The 15,077-nt window shown below is 43.1% G+C and overlaps 1 protein-coding gene across 10 annotated transcripts in view; it reads left to right on the forward strand.

Annotated features, from left to right (window-relative positions):
* The window catches only part of Kcnmb2 (potassium calcium-activated channel subfamily M regulatory beta subunit 2), a 290,315-nt gene that overhangs the window by 234,469 nt on the left and 40,769 nt on the right, over positions 1 to 15,077 (forward strand). Inside the window, exons 1-2 of one of the 10 annotated variants that reach the window (XM_076932244.1) lie at positions 2,069 to 2,197; positions 4,468 to 4,555. The exons of 8 other annotated variants lie outside the window; for them this stretch is intronic. The gene's annotated coding sequence lies outside the window, so the exon portion shown is untranslated. Of the gene's footprint in view, positions 1 to 2,068; positions 2,198 to 4,467; positions 4,556 to 15,077 lie in introns of those variants that run through there. One more of the 10 variants, XM_076932242.1, reaches the window with a different exon arrangement.

The following is a 15,077-nucleotide window of genomic DNA, read 5'->3' on the forward strand; positions in this document are numbered from 1 at the left end:
TAATTTGGTACCCTCTTCATCCCACCCTTCACCCTAACCTTATACACTCAGCTCAGACCCAAGATAAAATGAGGAGGTCAAAGTTCCTCATGATGTGATGAAAGAACAGCTTAGATTAAACTTTAGCTGAAGAGTAAAGATGTCTGTGTGGGTGGGTAGACAACTCCTAAACTTAGTAACTTGCTTGCCTTGCAAACATGAGGACCTAAGCTCCATCCCCAGAACCCACCTAAAAAAGCCAGACATGGTAGCCTGAGCTTGCAATCCCAGCATGAGAGAAGAGACAGGTAGATCACAAAATGCTCAATGGCCTACCAGCCTAGCCTACCTCTCTAGTTCCAGAGTAGAGAGAGACTCTTAAAAATAAAAATTAAAATAATAATAATAATAATAATAATAATAATAATAAAGAAAGTGAATGGTGCCTGAGAAATGACACCTCTGACCTTCACACTTACATACATGCCCATGTACCTGCACATAAATACAGAGAGAGAGAGAGAGAGAGAGAGAGAGAGAGAGAGAGAGAGAGAGAGAGAGAGAAGGGCTACAACATACATTATATTGTAATGATAATAAAATAAATATGAATAATAAAATGTGAAGTGGGTATTTTGGCATCATCATATCAAAATATCCTGATAGGCAAGCAAGCCAACCAGTGAGGAGACTATCAAGTAGCTTGGGAGAGGAGTGTGATAGGGTTGGAGTCAAAAATGACCTGTGTTTGAATCCTGCTTCCTCTACTTAAAAACTCAACTGAGTTTTTAGAGAGAGCTACTCACTCTCTCTAAACCTCAGACTCCTCCTCCACAAATGAGTGAGTAGTAACTCACACCTGATAGGACTATTAGCTTTATCATCGCTGTGACAAACTTCCTGACAACAGCAACGTAAGGGAGTAAGGGTTATTTTGGCTCATAGTTCCAGAGTACAGTCCACCATGACAAGAAGTCATGATGGCAGGAACCGGAGACAGCTGGATACGTTGCATCCACAATCGGAAAAGAAAGAGAGATAAATGCTCAGGCTCAGCTCCTGTTCCACTTGTCATTCAGTGCAGCACTCCAGGCCATGGGATGGTGTAGTCCGTATTTGTGGTCCATCTCCCCACCTCAGTATCCTAACCCAGGAAGCCCATGAGGAGCATGCTCAGAGATTCGTCTCCAGGATGCTTTCGAACATCATGAAGGTGGTAATCAAGTTGATTGATGGGATTCATGTAGAACACAGGACCTGCTGCACACATGGAAAACATGGAGAGTTTATTGTTGTTGTTAAAAAGTGATGTAGTCATAATTGCAGATTCTAAAACAACCACAGGCAGTAGTCACTGATGTTTGAATGTGCTGAGCCGTCAGTGAATTATTTATATGTAAATAAAAATCAGAGTAAACCTCTAACTAAGTCTTTAAAGGGTATACTCTGTGAGAAGTTGTGTGTGTATGTGTGTGTGTGTGTGTATGTAGACATATATAATTTATGTATGTATATAATTTATTTTTACTTTGTGTTCATTAGTGTTCTGCCTGTATGTGTGTGTAAGAATGTCAGAAGCCCAGGAACTAGAGTTACAGACAAGTGTGAGTTGCCATATGGGTGCTGGGAATTGAACCTGTATCCTCTGGAAGAGCAGCCAGTGCTCTTAACCACAGAGTCATCTCTCCAGTTCCGATATGTTTTGTTTTGTATTGTTTTGGGTTTTTGTGTGTGTGTGTGGTCCGTTGGTTGGTTGGTTGGTTGGTTGGTTGGTTGGGTTTTTCAAGACAGGGTTTATCTCTCTCTGTAGCTCTGGCTGTTCCAGAACTCACTCTGTAGACAAGGATCTGCCTACATCTGCCTACCAAGTGCTGAGGTGTATGCCACCACCACCCAGTGCCAAAAGTAATTTTATTGCATGTTAAAATACTAATACTTAGGGCACATTAGGTTAAATAAAATATGCTATCAGAATTACTCTCCCTCATTTCTTTGTGTTCTTAATGTAGCTACTAGAGACTTAAAATGATGACTGCACACTCACAGTGCCAGTGGTCAGTTGTTTCCCTAGGGTCTGGTGAAGATATTTGGACAAAGGCTGGCTGACCAGACAGTCTGTGAGGAATGGAGGAAAGGTGGCTGCCTCTTGGTATTCTGTCTGGCTTGCTTACCTCTTCCCCTCCGTGTGCCTGGCTCCTTCTATCCGGAAAGTGCCTCAGTAAGTGCTCCCTGATGAGTCAAGTCCATTTTTCCTCAGAAATCAACTCTATGCCCCGACTGCTTTCTGGTTCAGGTTTCTGGTCGCAGATGTTGAGCATAATGACCGACTTGTTTTCTCCCGGGGAAGAATTTACATTCATTCCTGCTGATCACAGTCCAGGCTCTTAACACAGCTTTCTCCAAAGCAGAACAATTACTGGAGACAAGCATCACAGCCCTAATTGTCACAGAGAAGGAAGCTGGAATTCAGAGAGGCTGATTATTTAATACCAGTCACACAGCAAAGAGAGTGAGACAGGAGAAGAATTCTTTGTGCCCCATTGATGCCTGCAGCCTCTTCCCAAAGTGGATGGTCTTTTGAGAAACAAGTATAGACAGAGGAAGTCAAGGCCCCAAATTCTGTCAGCCACTCTTCCTCACAGATGGCTTCTCCTAGACTTTTGGATAGAAGTTCCTAATTTAGAGCCCAGAATCATATGCCACAAAATGTAGACAAACTCCAGCTCTTTGGCCAAGCTCTTCGAAGACATCTAAGGCATTGCTGACTTCCTCGGTAGCTGAATCGTCATCTCAGCAGCATCTTCCAGACAATTGTGAGGAGATACATTTAAAAAAAAAAGATTAAATGTCTAATTGAATATTTCTCAAAAGTCTGTCACCATAGAATGAAGCATTTGAGCAGGCTTTCCCGTGACCTGAAACTGTCAAAGAAGAAATACTTCCGTTTTCTTTGTCTTTAAGTACAGTCTCCCACTGCATCTCAATAAGTCTTAGAAATTAAAGTGCCCTTTTCTCCAGCTGCCCACTGCCCTTTGGGGCAGTAAAAGGCCACAATGTTATAAGAAAGCGTTTCCCTCTGGACTGATTTGCTTCTGAAGGGCCTTTTACCTGCAACTGGGAGATAAACAATACAATAAAACAAAACATCCACTCTCAGAATTGGCATCTATGAGGCTAGAGAGGTGGCTCAGCAGTTAGGAGCACTGGATGCTCTTGCAAATGAGCCCTGCTGGGTTTCCAGCACCCATATTCCAGCTCACAGCTGTCTCCCGGATCCAGTTTCTTTTGGCCCTCTTCAGGCACGGCACGCATGTAGTGCGCATATAAATATACAGACAAACATTTATCCACATAAAATATAAACCATTTTTTAAACTTGGCATCTAGCTCAAAATATCCCTGCTATATCTTTCTGCTTTTAACTGCTAATACTGCATGCTGCCGAGATTGCTGGCCAGCAGTTAAGAGGGCACAGTACTCGCACAGAGGACTCGATCTCAGCCACCCGCACCCAAGTCAGGTGATTCACACTGTCTGTAAATCCAGCTCCAGGGGAATGGACACCTTCTTCTGGCCTCAGAGGGCAACCACATTCACATGCACACTGCAGTAAAATAATGCAATGCTAATAATCAGTTACTTTTCCGAATTGTGAAATCTCCTCGATCAGGACAATGCCATATCAATCAATTTGGTCTGTTATCTATTTTAGGATAAGTAAATAGTTGTGTTTATAACATAAACATAATTTCCATGTGCATGTAAATAGATAGGTATAAACAAGCAGCTGCAAAGAGTGTTAGTCTCTGACAATAACTCTAACAATAAGTATAAAAGAGCACAACAATATCCCATTCTGTGGATGCAGATTGAGGCTGGTTGAGGCTGGGAGGGGTACACCAGCTGCACCAGTAACCGTGCTGACAGCAAAGAAGCAACAATGGAGCCTGGACTCAGACATCCTCTTTCCACCATCCCCCAGATCTGGGCCCTTACCACCTCCTCCTCAGCCAACAGGGGCATCCAAAGCAAAGTAATCTTTCTGCTTCTGGTGGGAAGAGAAGCCATCAGGACAGACCTAGTCTGAGGCTGAGAACGCTGGTCTCCCCAGGCCTGCATAAGGTCCTCACACATCCAAGCATGGTCAGTTCAGAGAGGTTACTGAAGAGGTTGTGGACAAGCTTAATCACAGTGACTCAATGGCCACTGTGGGGGGAGGGGTAGCGTGGCACCCATGACAGGTATCTCCTTGGCCTCAAATACCTCTCAGCAATCTGTTGTGACATCTTAAACTTCCATGGTCACATCATTAGCTCCTCTTTGGAAAGAGGTTTAGAGACAAACAAAACTGTGTGGAAGGAACACAAAGAGGCTGACATCAAGAGTTCAACTCCTACACAGGCCTGTGGAAGTCATTTACAGAGATCAACGGTGACTTTTATTTGCCTTCCATTTGGTGCTAAATCTCCCCTCACTTGACTTCTCTAGATTTCCCATGAGCATTACTGAGCACTTCACTGAAGAAATCAACTGAACATAAAATAGAAATTATATTTAACCAAAGACAGATTCGAAGGTAAGTAAGTCATAGGAACAGGCCTTGGTGGCAATTTTCCAAACAAGAGTAAAATAATATTTTTTGGATGAAAGAAACTTTGATTCATCTCTTTGGATTTCCTCATGTTGTATATGAGAAACGGGAGTAGAAGGACCTCCATTACAGACAAATTCATGGTCAAGCCAAGGCCAATTCCACCCCTTTCTTCTTGAAAAATTAAGATGTTATTTAAATGCATGCCCTGTCTTAATGACTGTTATATTACTGTAAAAAGACACAATGACCAAGGCAAAACACTTACAAGAAGAAAACATTTTTTAGGAGCTTTCTATAGTTTCAGAGGGTTAGTCCATGATTATCATGGTAGGAAGCAGACAGGCATGATACTAGAATAGTAGCTGAGAGCTTTATATCCTGATCCATAGGTGAGAGAGACAGAGAGAGACAGAGAGAGACAGAGACAGAGACAGAGACAGAGACACAGAGGCAGAAAGACAGGGAGAGAGACAGAGACAGACATGTGGAGAGATAGAGAGAGAGAGAGAGAGAGAGAGAGAGAGAGAGAGAGAGAGAGAGAGAGAGAGAGACTGGGCCTATCATGGACTTTTGAAACCTAAAGGCCCACCCCTAGTGACACATGTCCTCCAACAAGGCCATTCATTCTAATCCTTCCCAAACAGATCAACTAATTAGTGATTAAACATTCAAATATCTGAGTCTATGAAGCCCTTTCTCATTCAAAGCATCACATGCCCATAGATTATTGTCAGTTTTAGTCAGAGAAAATTTTTCCTGCTGTGGTAGTGGTTACCACAGAAACTCCTACCTAGTCTATTTCCTAAAATAAGGGACCATTGAAAGCTCAACTCTAAAGAGTATGTCTGTATCACCTCTCTTTCAAGGCTTAGGGCATCCTTTGAAAGTCAGAGTGGTGAGTTTTGTGGAACCTGTCTGGTGGACAGTTCCAAGATTGAGCACACCGCTATTGCATCATGGAGACCTTCCCTGTGGATCTGTAGACAGTATCTGGGAGAGGGAGAAACAGTTTCTCTGGTGGTGTAGCCACTAATAAGACACCCATGCTCCTATGGATCACTTCTTACCATGTTCCTACCAGCAATCCTAATCAAACTCATTGCTTCACAAAAATATTTAGATTCATAAATGTCTACTGAACACATTTGTTCTAGCTTTCTTCTCTGTTGCTGTGATAAACTCCATGACCAGAGCAACTTGGGGAGAGGAAGGTTTATTTCAGCTTACAGTCCATCACCAGGGGTAGTCAAGGCAGGAACCCAAGGCAGGAAACTGGAGGCAAGAAGTAAAGCAGAAGTCGTGAAGTGATGCTGCTTACTGGTTTGTTTTCTTTGGCGTGTTCATCCTTCTCTTGTATACAACCCAAGACACCTTCCTAGGGCTGGCACTGCCCACGGTAGGCTGGGTCATCTCCCAACAATCGCTAATCAAGAACATGTGCCCATAGACATGCACACAGGCCAATCCAATAAAGACATTCCTTCAGTCACGTTTCCCTCTCCTCAGGTGACTCTAGATTGTGTTGGGTTGGCAAATTCTAACCAACTGTATCAGTTTTTAAATGAAGTCAAGTCGATTCTTTTATCGATTTAAAATATATTGGATTCACTTCGTATAAACGTAATACACAATGCTTTGCCATTGCAGATGTCATTCAAACATTAATTCACACGTGTAGTGTCACAGCACCTTCATACGCAAAGCTTGCAGTTATCCATGTTATATATATGCAGTTACCTACCTACATGTATTACATATGACACTCATCCTATCACCAAGCATGTAACAAATCAACTCATTCATTGCACAAAGTCTATAAGAAAAACTCTATTATTGCTATATTCGTTTATATAAATCAGAGGTAGAAAAATAACAAATTCACCTAAGGCCATAAAGATGGTTATGAAAGCCTGGGAGACTTCATGGGTAAAGTCCTCTGAAAATTGTAGAACTCAGGGAATCAATAAGAACGTAGCCACAATAGTCAGCAAACAGCTTTTCCTCCTTTGATACAGAGTTGGGTGTGTGGTTTGTTTTGCAAAGACATTCAGGACGAGAGAGGGCTTTGGCTCTGGAAGAGAACTGCTTTGGAGTAAAATTCTGTTTCATGTTGCTTTGTGCTATGTGGCCTGGAAAATGTTGCTTTCTGGAATATCGATCTTCTCTCTGGTAAAGAGAACGTTATGAAGAGTCCCTATTGGAATTCAATGAGTGTGTTAGTTACACAGTTACATAGAAGTACCTCAGTCTTCATGTCTGTCACCACCATCTCCAGTTCTCTATAAAGACCTCTTGCTAGAACTCGCCCCCTTGATTCTCAGCTGAAATAGTTCTACTAGTTAACACAGGCTCAGAGAACGGATGGTGCTTCCAGCACGAGCGTGTCGTTTGTACCCATCCAGGCAGCTCGCACGAGTCACAAGCAAGTTCTTCTTCCAGCAGCTGTGTCTGGGTGATGCCCAATAGAGTGACATGTTTAACAATCAAGCTGCTTTTAAGTATGTAGCATGGAAGGAATCGAAATGAACACCAGTTGTGATTATCCACTTCAAGAGCTCATTAGGAAGTGAATTATGGAATAGTGAATTAATTAAGATCATGTAGAAATGTGTTTTCCACTTCTAAAAAGAATTTAAAAAAAAAAAAGTATAAATCACACAAAATGGCTTGATGTGGTCAGTTTGAACAACAACAACAACAAAAAATCTGCCATTTCCTCCAAGTGGGAAAATCAACATTTACTGAGTTCCTGATGAATGCAGACATCATTTCCCATCATCCCTGTGGCCGTCCTGCCTGTTATCTGTTATTATTCCCATATTCTTGAAGAGGGAAAATGAGGCTCAGGGGATTTAACAGCATGCTGAGGTGATATAATCACTAAAGAGGGCCTGGGGCTTTGACTGGAAACTTATTTCAGAGTTCTTCTCACTGAACCTCGGGATGGCCATTTCTGGTAGATATTGGGACTGTGTATGCGATTCTAGACATACTTTATTCTTCGTGCATATGCACGGCACTCTCCTCTTAAGGACCGTCATCCCATTCGGCCTGACTTGACCGGTCCCCTCTTCTGGACTGAGAATTTTGTAGGAGGGGTGCTAGTGTCTGATATATTCATCAGTACATCTCCATCACCAGACCCAGAACCTGCCACACAGTTACATCTTCAATCCACATGTCGGATGAAGAACTAAATGCTGTGGTAAATAAATGAATTGAGGTTAACTGGTCATTTCTTGCGGGTGGCTGAGTTGGGAGGAAGGAAACATTTTGGCCTTAGTCATACAGGGACAGAATGAAGCTACTCCCAAAGCTGTTGAGGGTCATTATAAACCAAGGAAAGGATGGGTATGCTATTTAACTTGGGCTGGCATCCTTCGAAAACACAAATCAGACACAGTGATGACAAATAATAGCTGTCTATATGTCACAGAGATCACAAATGACCACTACCCGCCACCAAGCACAAGGCTCCTTGCATGGCCTCCCAGCTGTTGATAAACTATCTTCAGTGAAAACTTGGGAAATACTCTGACCCTTGTCTGATGATTATCAAGGAGCCAATGGCTCTCAGCTTCCTCATTTACTCTCCACCTAAGTGGTAGATGTGCCACTTGCTCCGTTTTCGAGACACCAAGTATAGGAAAGTTTCTTAGCCCTGTTAGAAGACACCATGGAAACTATACAGTCTCCAAGATCTCCAGATGAAACACACACTGAGTGAAAGGTTGGAAAAACAGGAACCCATGAGAGAGACACGAGACACAGCAAGAGAGAACCAAGGAAGGACTGGCCACTATGTCAAATATCCCCTCCCCTTACCTTGTTTTTCAAGACAGGGTTTCTGAGCACAGCCCAAGCTGTCCTGGAACTCACTTTGTAGACCAACCTAGCCTCAAATTCAGAGCTCCACCTACCACTGCCTCCCTGAGTGCTGGGATTAAAGGCATGTGCTGCCACTACCAGGCTTCCAAAAATGTTTTTTGTTGTCGTTGTTTAAGAAGAATGTGATCAATAGCATAAAATTAAGCATGCTTCGAGATCCAGTAAGATATGGAAGGACAAGGAACGATTTGAAGCACTACTGAGAAGGTCTAGAAAACCCCCAGAAAAATGAGGCTCAGCAGTTTTGGGGGTAGCTTCATTCTGTCCCTGTATGACCGAGGTAAAAGGTTTCTGTTCCTCCCAACTCTGCCACTTGCAGGAGATGACCAAGACAAGGGTTTCTTGTTCTTCTGACTCCACCTGAAGAGCACAGTGCTTAGGGCAGGACTGATGTTATGGTGTTCACAGCAGGCAGTAGATGGAGGCACACAATATCCCTTAATAAAATTTGGCAAAGAGACACCCAAATAAATGAACTCAAATAAAGTAAGTAGTTGATTTTGGAGGCAAACAGCACAATGGCATTAAAAAAAAAAAAATCACTCCCAGCAAATAATGTTTTCTAAAGTAAATCACTTGATCTAAAATTACTACCATGCATTTGGCTTCCCCTTCAAAAGCCCTAGAGCCAAAACAACTCAACCCTTACAGAGAGAAGGTATAATTTGCTGTCTGCAAAGATAAAGCCTCACCCATTAGATGCAACCCTAAATGCCTGTGCTTGGAGTGACCTTTTGCATTGCCACTGTGATGTCATTAGTGCGATAATTTTATGCAAGATTAAGCATGTAATTATGTGTTAAATACTTTCCTCAGCTCCTGCTTGCTCACTCAATAAAGCAGAGCGCATTATGAGTGTCCTACACGTATAGCTCCAGGCCACTGGCGTTCTGAAGCAGCTTCCTCTCTGTTCATTCTGAGCTCCATATCTCACTCGCACTTGCAGCTGTACCCTCAAGGCCCAGCACTTCGAGCTGCTAGCATGAGAAGCCACTGCATGAAGCAACTCCAGCAGAAGCTTCTAGAATGCCTTTCACTTAAGTAAATTCAGAACCCATGAAGTTATAGCAGGATTTCACCCATTGGCTCCCCGTCAGAGTTACCTTGATAGAAACTGCTCTGAAGTGCTGAGCCATCTCTCCAGCCTGCAGCACAGTAATTTTTCAATAATTCCCTTAGATGTCTCCAGCATATGACGAAACCCATTGTCATTACCATCCCAATCCTCTTGCTTAGAACAAGTGTCAGGAAAGACTTGATTTGCTCCATGTGCAGGTACAAAGCAGCTTAATTGGATTTTCTTTGTGAAGAAAATCCAATCCATTTGTTTTTAAGTTTGTATGTATGTATTGAGGATGGCAAAACGAAGGAAAGTAATGTTTAGTATGTGCCTATCACATGCCAGTATACTTGATACACTTGGAATGTTCTTGATATCACATGCAATACACTCAAGGTTCTCTTGCCTATATTGTTGACTCCATCTTCCAAGCCACCAGGTGGCAGGAATTAGCCCTTCCATTTTTGCACCAAAACTCAGAGCTGTTAATTGGCTTGTGCGAAGTCACACAGTTGGTGATGTCAATGCCAAGAGGCATGCAAACATCTGGACCCTCTGCTGTTCGTGCTCATTGTCTTCTTAGGCCATGCCCCTTTCTGAAAGATCCTATTGAATGAGAAGTCAGCCAGCAGTCTAAACTTTCTGTCTAAGTCAATGAGAGAAGGGAAACATGACAGTTAGAGACGAAGTATAGAAGATGCACAGGGCAGGGATGTAGCTGAATTGGTAGAGTGCTTGCCTAGCACACAAAAGGCCCTGAGTTAATCTCCAGGACACAAAGGCCAACTGTGGTGGCACCCAGCTTTCATCCCAGCACGCAGGAGGCAGAGACAGGAGGATCAGAAGTTCAAGGTCATCCCCTGGTACATAGATAGTCCAAGGCTAGCATTTGTCTCAGATAGATAGATAGATAGATAGATAGATAGATAGATAGATGATAGATAGATAGTAGATAGATAGATAGATAGATAGATAGATAGATAGATAGATTAGAAGATACAGGACAGCGTAAGCTAAGGTAAGGATTGAGGAGATGCCAGCTGTACACTGTCAGAACATGTCAAGGAGGCAGAAGCAATGGTGGTAGACTTGGACATGAGAAAGGCCTTCAGTCAATTCCTGAGACAAGGAAAGTGCCCCACTCTTGCTGACTCCCTGCTGTCTTTGAAGGCTGGAAAATATGTCTATGCAGATGTGTCTGTGTCTCTCTCTCTGTGTGTGTGTGTGTGTGTGTGTGTGTGTGTGTGTGTGTGCATCTGTCTGTCTGTCTATCTGTCTGTTTGTCTGTCTATCTGTATCTGTATGTGTATGTGTGTTTGCATGTAAGGCCAAAGGTCAGGTCAGTTGCAGGTGTCACCCTCTGGAACCATACACCTTATAGCAGGCAGCTACACTTCAAGAACAAGTCTTATTTATTTATTTATTTATTTATTTATTTATTTATTTATTTTTCTGGAACTAGCCACGTAGGACAGCAAGTTCCAGGGATCACCTCTCTCCCCAAACCCAGTTCTGAGAACACACACACATACATATAGCCGCCTGCAGCTATGGGTAACCGGGTTCACCTGAAAGGAAGGCTGGGAATGAAAGGGGAATGGAGGGCGAGAGAAGCATGGGGCCAAGACAATATATTCTGATCAAGGCCCGAAGTTTAATATTTTGCTTTCACATATAAAGGGGGAAGCCCCACCCCCAGAGTCTCTTCTCCTTTCAGCCCAGTGGCTGGGTGAGGGGATCAAAGCCTGGAGGTGGCAAGGCAAGCTCAGCAGGTGGTCCATTCTTCTTAGCTCGGGTAGCAGACTGCAGGTCGCCAAGGCTACCTGCAATGCCTCCTAGGTCCTATTGTTTTGGTCTCCTATGGTAAAAGAATTTTCAGGACTGCTCAAGGCTGGGGGGGGGGGTGGAGGGCACACATACACACACACACAACCATGCCTGGTTTGTATATGAATAGCAGGGACCATGTTCAGGTCCTTGTGCTTGCAAACACTTGCCTGACTAAGCCATCATCTCCCTCATCAGAAGCAGGTTTCTTGGGTCTGTGGGTTTTAATCCACACTCACCTGCAGCCCTGAAGATGCTATGTGGAGGTCCCCATGCCTGGGTCACTCAACAGGGCAGTAGGCATGATTCTCCCCTGGCCCACAGTCCAGCATAGCCGCTTCCCATGGGATTCCAAACTGCAAACATTTACAGATTTCTTATGCTCCTCTGTCACTTCCTGGATGACAATTCAATGGAAATGTTCCTTCCTCAGTGGAGACAGCTATATTCCTTAACTTAGGGGTTCAGGAGGGCTATTTCCTGTCTGAGAGGGAATCTTGCAAGGCAGCTTCTGTTGACACAGTTTCAATTCTGGGCACTTCCTTAAAGCCTGAAAATTATTCCCAACTTCCTTAGAATTTGTATACTGTGGCTTTTAAAAAGCAGAAACAGTCTTTCATTTTAGTTAATTTTAGTTAATGGTTAACTTAGAAGGTTTTAAAATAATGCTTTGTCTTCATGAAAGAAACTGGATAGAAAAATAAGTCTCCTTATTAGAATAACTTAAGTGCCCAGGAAGCTCTTTCCAATGGGCTGTAGACAGTTAATTAGAGTAAACACCTTTCATTTTGTCTTTCTGCATCAGTTTAAAACAGCATAGCCAAGCTGTCCTCCACCCGTGACACCCAGTTAGAAAAGTCCCCTGAGGACATCAGGTCACTGCAGCCCCTTCATTTTGAATTATTTCAAAGTACTTAGGATTTCTACAGTGTGTCTCTTAAGTTTGGCCAATAATTCATAGTGTAGCAATGCTAACTAGCTTCCCCTCCACCTATGCTCAAACTGGGCACCTCTCCTTTGTCTCTCCTACACTGCCAACATTTTGAGGGGCTTACTAGAGGAGCTGAAGAAGTCTACAAGTCTACACTGAAATAACTTTGCAAAAGTTCAAGCCAACCCTATTACGATGTAACATGTTCAACTTATACCAAACTGCCCTGTTCTGGAGACTACTCAGTTTAAGAGGAGGCTTTATTCCCATTCTGTTTCACACTTTCCAGTGGAATGGCTCTACACTCCTGATCCTCCTGCCTCTGCTGCTGGGGTTGCAAGTGTACCACACCCAGCCTAGGTTCAATTTCTACTCTTCCTACAGCTGTGAAGTGAGTCTATCCAGGTGGGCAGTCGCATCCCTCATTAGACTAGGAGACCACTGAATTTGCACCGGTAACTAATCTCTGACGCTTTGCTCTCTGGGATTCCGAAGAACCCAGTTTCCAGGCCTGTTCCTATGAACCCAGCCTATGATGACCAAACGTATTCTTAAATTCATCCTTCAAAATACTGCATGTCCAAATAATGGAACTGAGAATGATCTTAAATAATTTGTCTCAAACTCCACGGATACTAGGGAGAGTTGGAAACAGATTTAAAGACAGCACTCAGCTCTAGAAAGGTCATATGACTTTATCCAAGTCATACAGAAAAAAAAAGGCAACCTCTTCTTCCGAGCCCTTGCTGCTCAGCGCTGTCTTCACTGTCACCCTCATCCTAGAACTCTGCAGTGATCCAGAGTTCTGGGCCCCACTTGGATCCACTGACTCAGCTTTGAGAGATTCTGACCTGATCCTGGGTCACTACAGAGACAATGAGAATTCAGGGCAAACAGAAACTTGAAGCACAACTTTCCTTTCCTAAACATAACCAGCAGTGGGGACACAGCTTAGGGGTAGGGCTCTGGATGTAAGCAGGAAGTGCCACTGGTTGTCTTAAAATTATATCACTCCCTGCTCTTGTGGTTCTCATGGCAAAACCCTAACATATGGCTATGACGTCATGTTTTGTGAGCAGATGACAGTATGTATGGAGCATCAGGCATGTGATAAAAAATACAGTACACAGTAACTAACCCTATTCCCAGACATCTTTAATCTTAGTCCTTATCAACCATGTACACTGAAGGAGTCACTTTTCACTCTTCCTTGCTATTGATGCATTCGGTAACATTTAACTTTCATGTTGTATTGTCATCATCTTTATGGTATTTTGGGTTTCTGTCTCTCTAGAAAATTATCAAGTAGGGGGCTGGAGAGATGGCAGAGGGCCCGAGTTTGGTTACCAGCACCCACATAGGGTAGCTCAGAACTGCCTGTAACTCCAGCTTTGGAGATCTGATACCCTCCTGGTTTCTGGGCACCTTCCTGCATGCGCATATGCTCCACACATAAATAAAAAGAAAAAAAAACCCTAAAAACAGTAATCTTTTTCTCTTAAAGAAAGAAAATTAAGGTAGAAAATACTGCACATTAGTTCTTTTGTTGTTGTGTTTAGAGACAAGGGAGCTCTTCCCAAATGTCCAACCAAAGAACACAGAATGCCTGCCATATCCTTTCTCTAGACCCCAGACACTAGAACCACATGGCTGCTCACATCTCTAGCAGTATCTGTGGCAAGTTCTGCTGTTTTGAGCTGAGCCCACATTGGTAACAGCACACTTTAGGGACAATGTTTCCATGCAATCATAGCACTTGGGATGCTAAGGCAGGAGATTATTTTTAATTTGAAGCCAGGTTGGGCTACAAACTGAGACCCTACCTCAACATGAAGAAAAAATAAAAATCAAAAACCATATTTTGCTCCTAATATGTTACATCTGTGAATAGCAAGGAAATTTTTGAAGATGAAAAAGGAAGTAAAATTTTGGTATCCAAATCTGAACTAAAGTGTGGGAAAGTACATCATACTCAAGATTGAATACAAAATGATTGTGTGTTGTGAGAGAAGCATTGTGATTCTAACACCAGTGAGAAAGAAAAGCAGGATTCTGAAAGGCAGGCTCCCCAGCTTGCCAGTGCAGAGACAGTAAAGGACAAAGCCTTATAAAAATGGAATGCAAACTGTCATCAGAGACACTTTACCCCACAACTGATGGAAACAGATGCAGAGACCCGCAACCAAACATTAGGCGTGAGCTCAGGAAATCATGTGAATGTGCAGGAGGAAGAATTGTAGGAGCCAGAAGGGTCAAGGACATCACAAGAAAACCTACAGAATCCACTAACCCAGAACCAAAGAGGCTCTCAGAAACTGAACTGCCAACCAGGGAGTCTCTGCACATGTGTTAAGGTTGTGTAGCTTGGTCTTCTTGTAGGACTCTTAAAACTAGGAGCAGGGGCTATCTCTGACTCGATTTGGGACCCTTTTTTCCTACTGGACTTCCCTGTCTAACCTTAATAGGAGAAGATGCACCTAGTCTTACTGCAGCAAGATACGCTGCCAAGGCTGGTTGATATCCTGAGAGGCATCCTATTTTCTGAAGAGAAATGGAGGAGTGAGTGGGAGGAGGTGATAGTGGGGAGAAGGACTGGGAAGAGAGGAGGGAGGGGAAACTGCAGTCCGGAAAGTTAGTTAAAGTTATCTTAAAGTTAGTTAGTCATCTTAAGTCATCTTAAAGTTAGTTAGTTAGTTAGTCTGTTAGTTAGTTAATTTATAAGAAGGAATGCAATTTTTGAAAGAGAGGCCAGGCTTCCGTGAGTTTCTGCCGGAGCACAGAGCGAGCTGACCCTCTGA

The sequence above is a fragment of the Arvicanthis niloticus genome, chromosome 4 (assembly GCF_011762505.2).
Source record: "Arvicanthis niloticus isolate mArvNil1 chromosome 4, mArvNil1.pat.X, whole genome shotgun sequence".
Classification (NCBI taxonomy): domain Eukaryota; kingdom Metazoa; phylum Chordata; class Mammalia; order Rodentia; family Muridae; genus Arvicanthis; species Arvicanthis niloticus.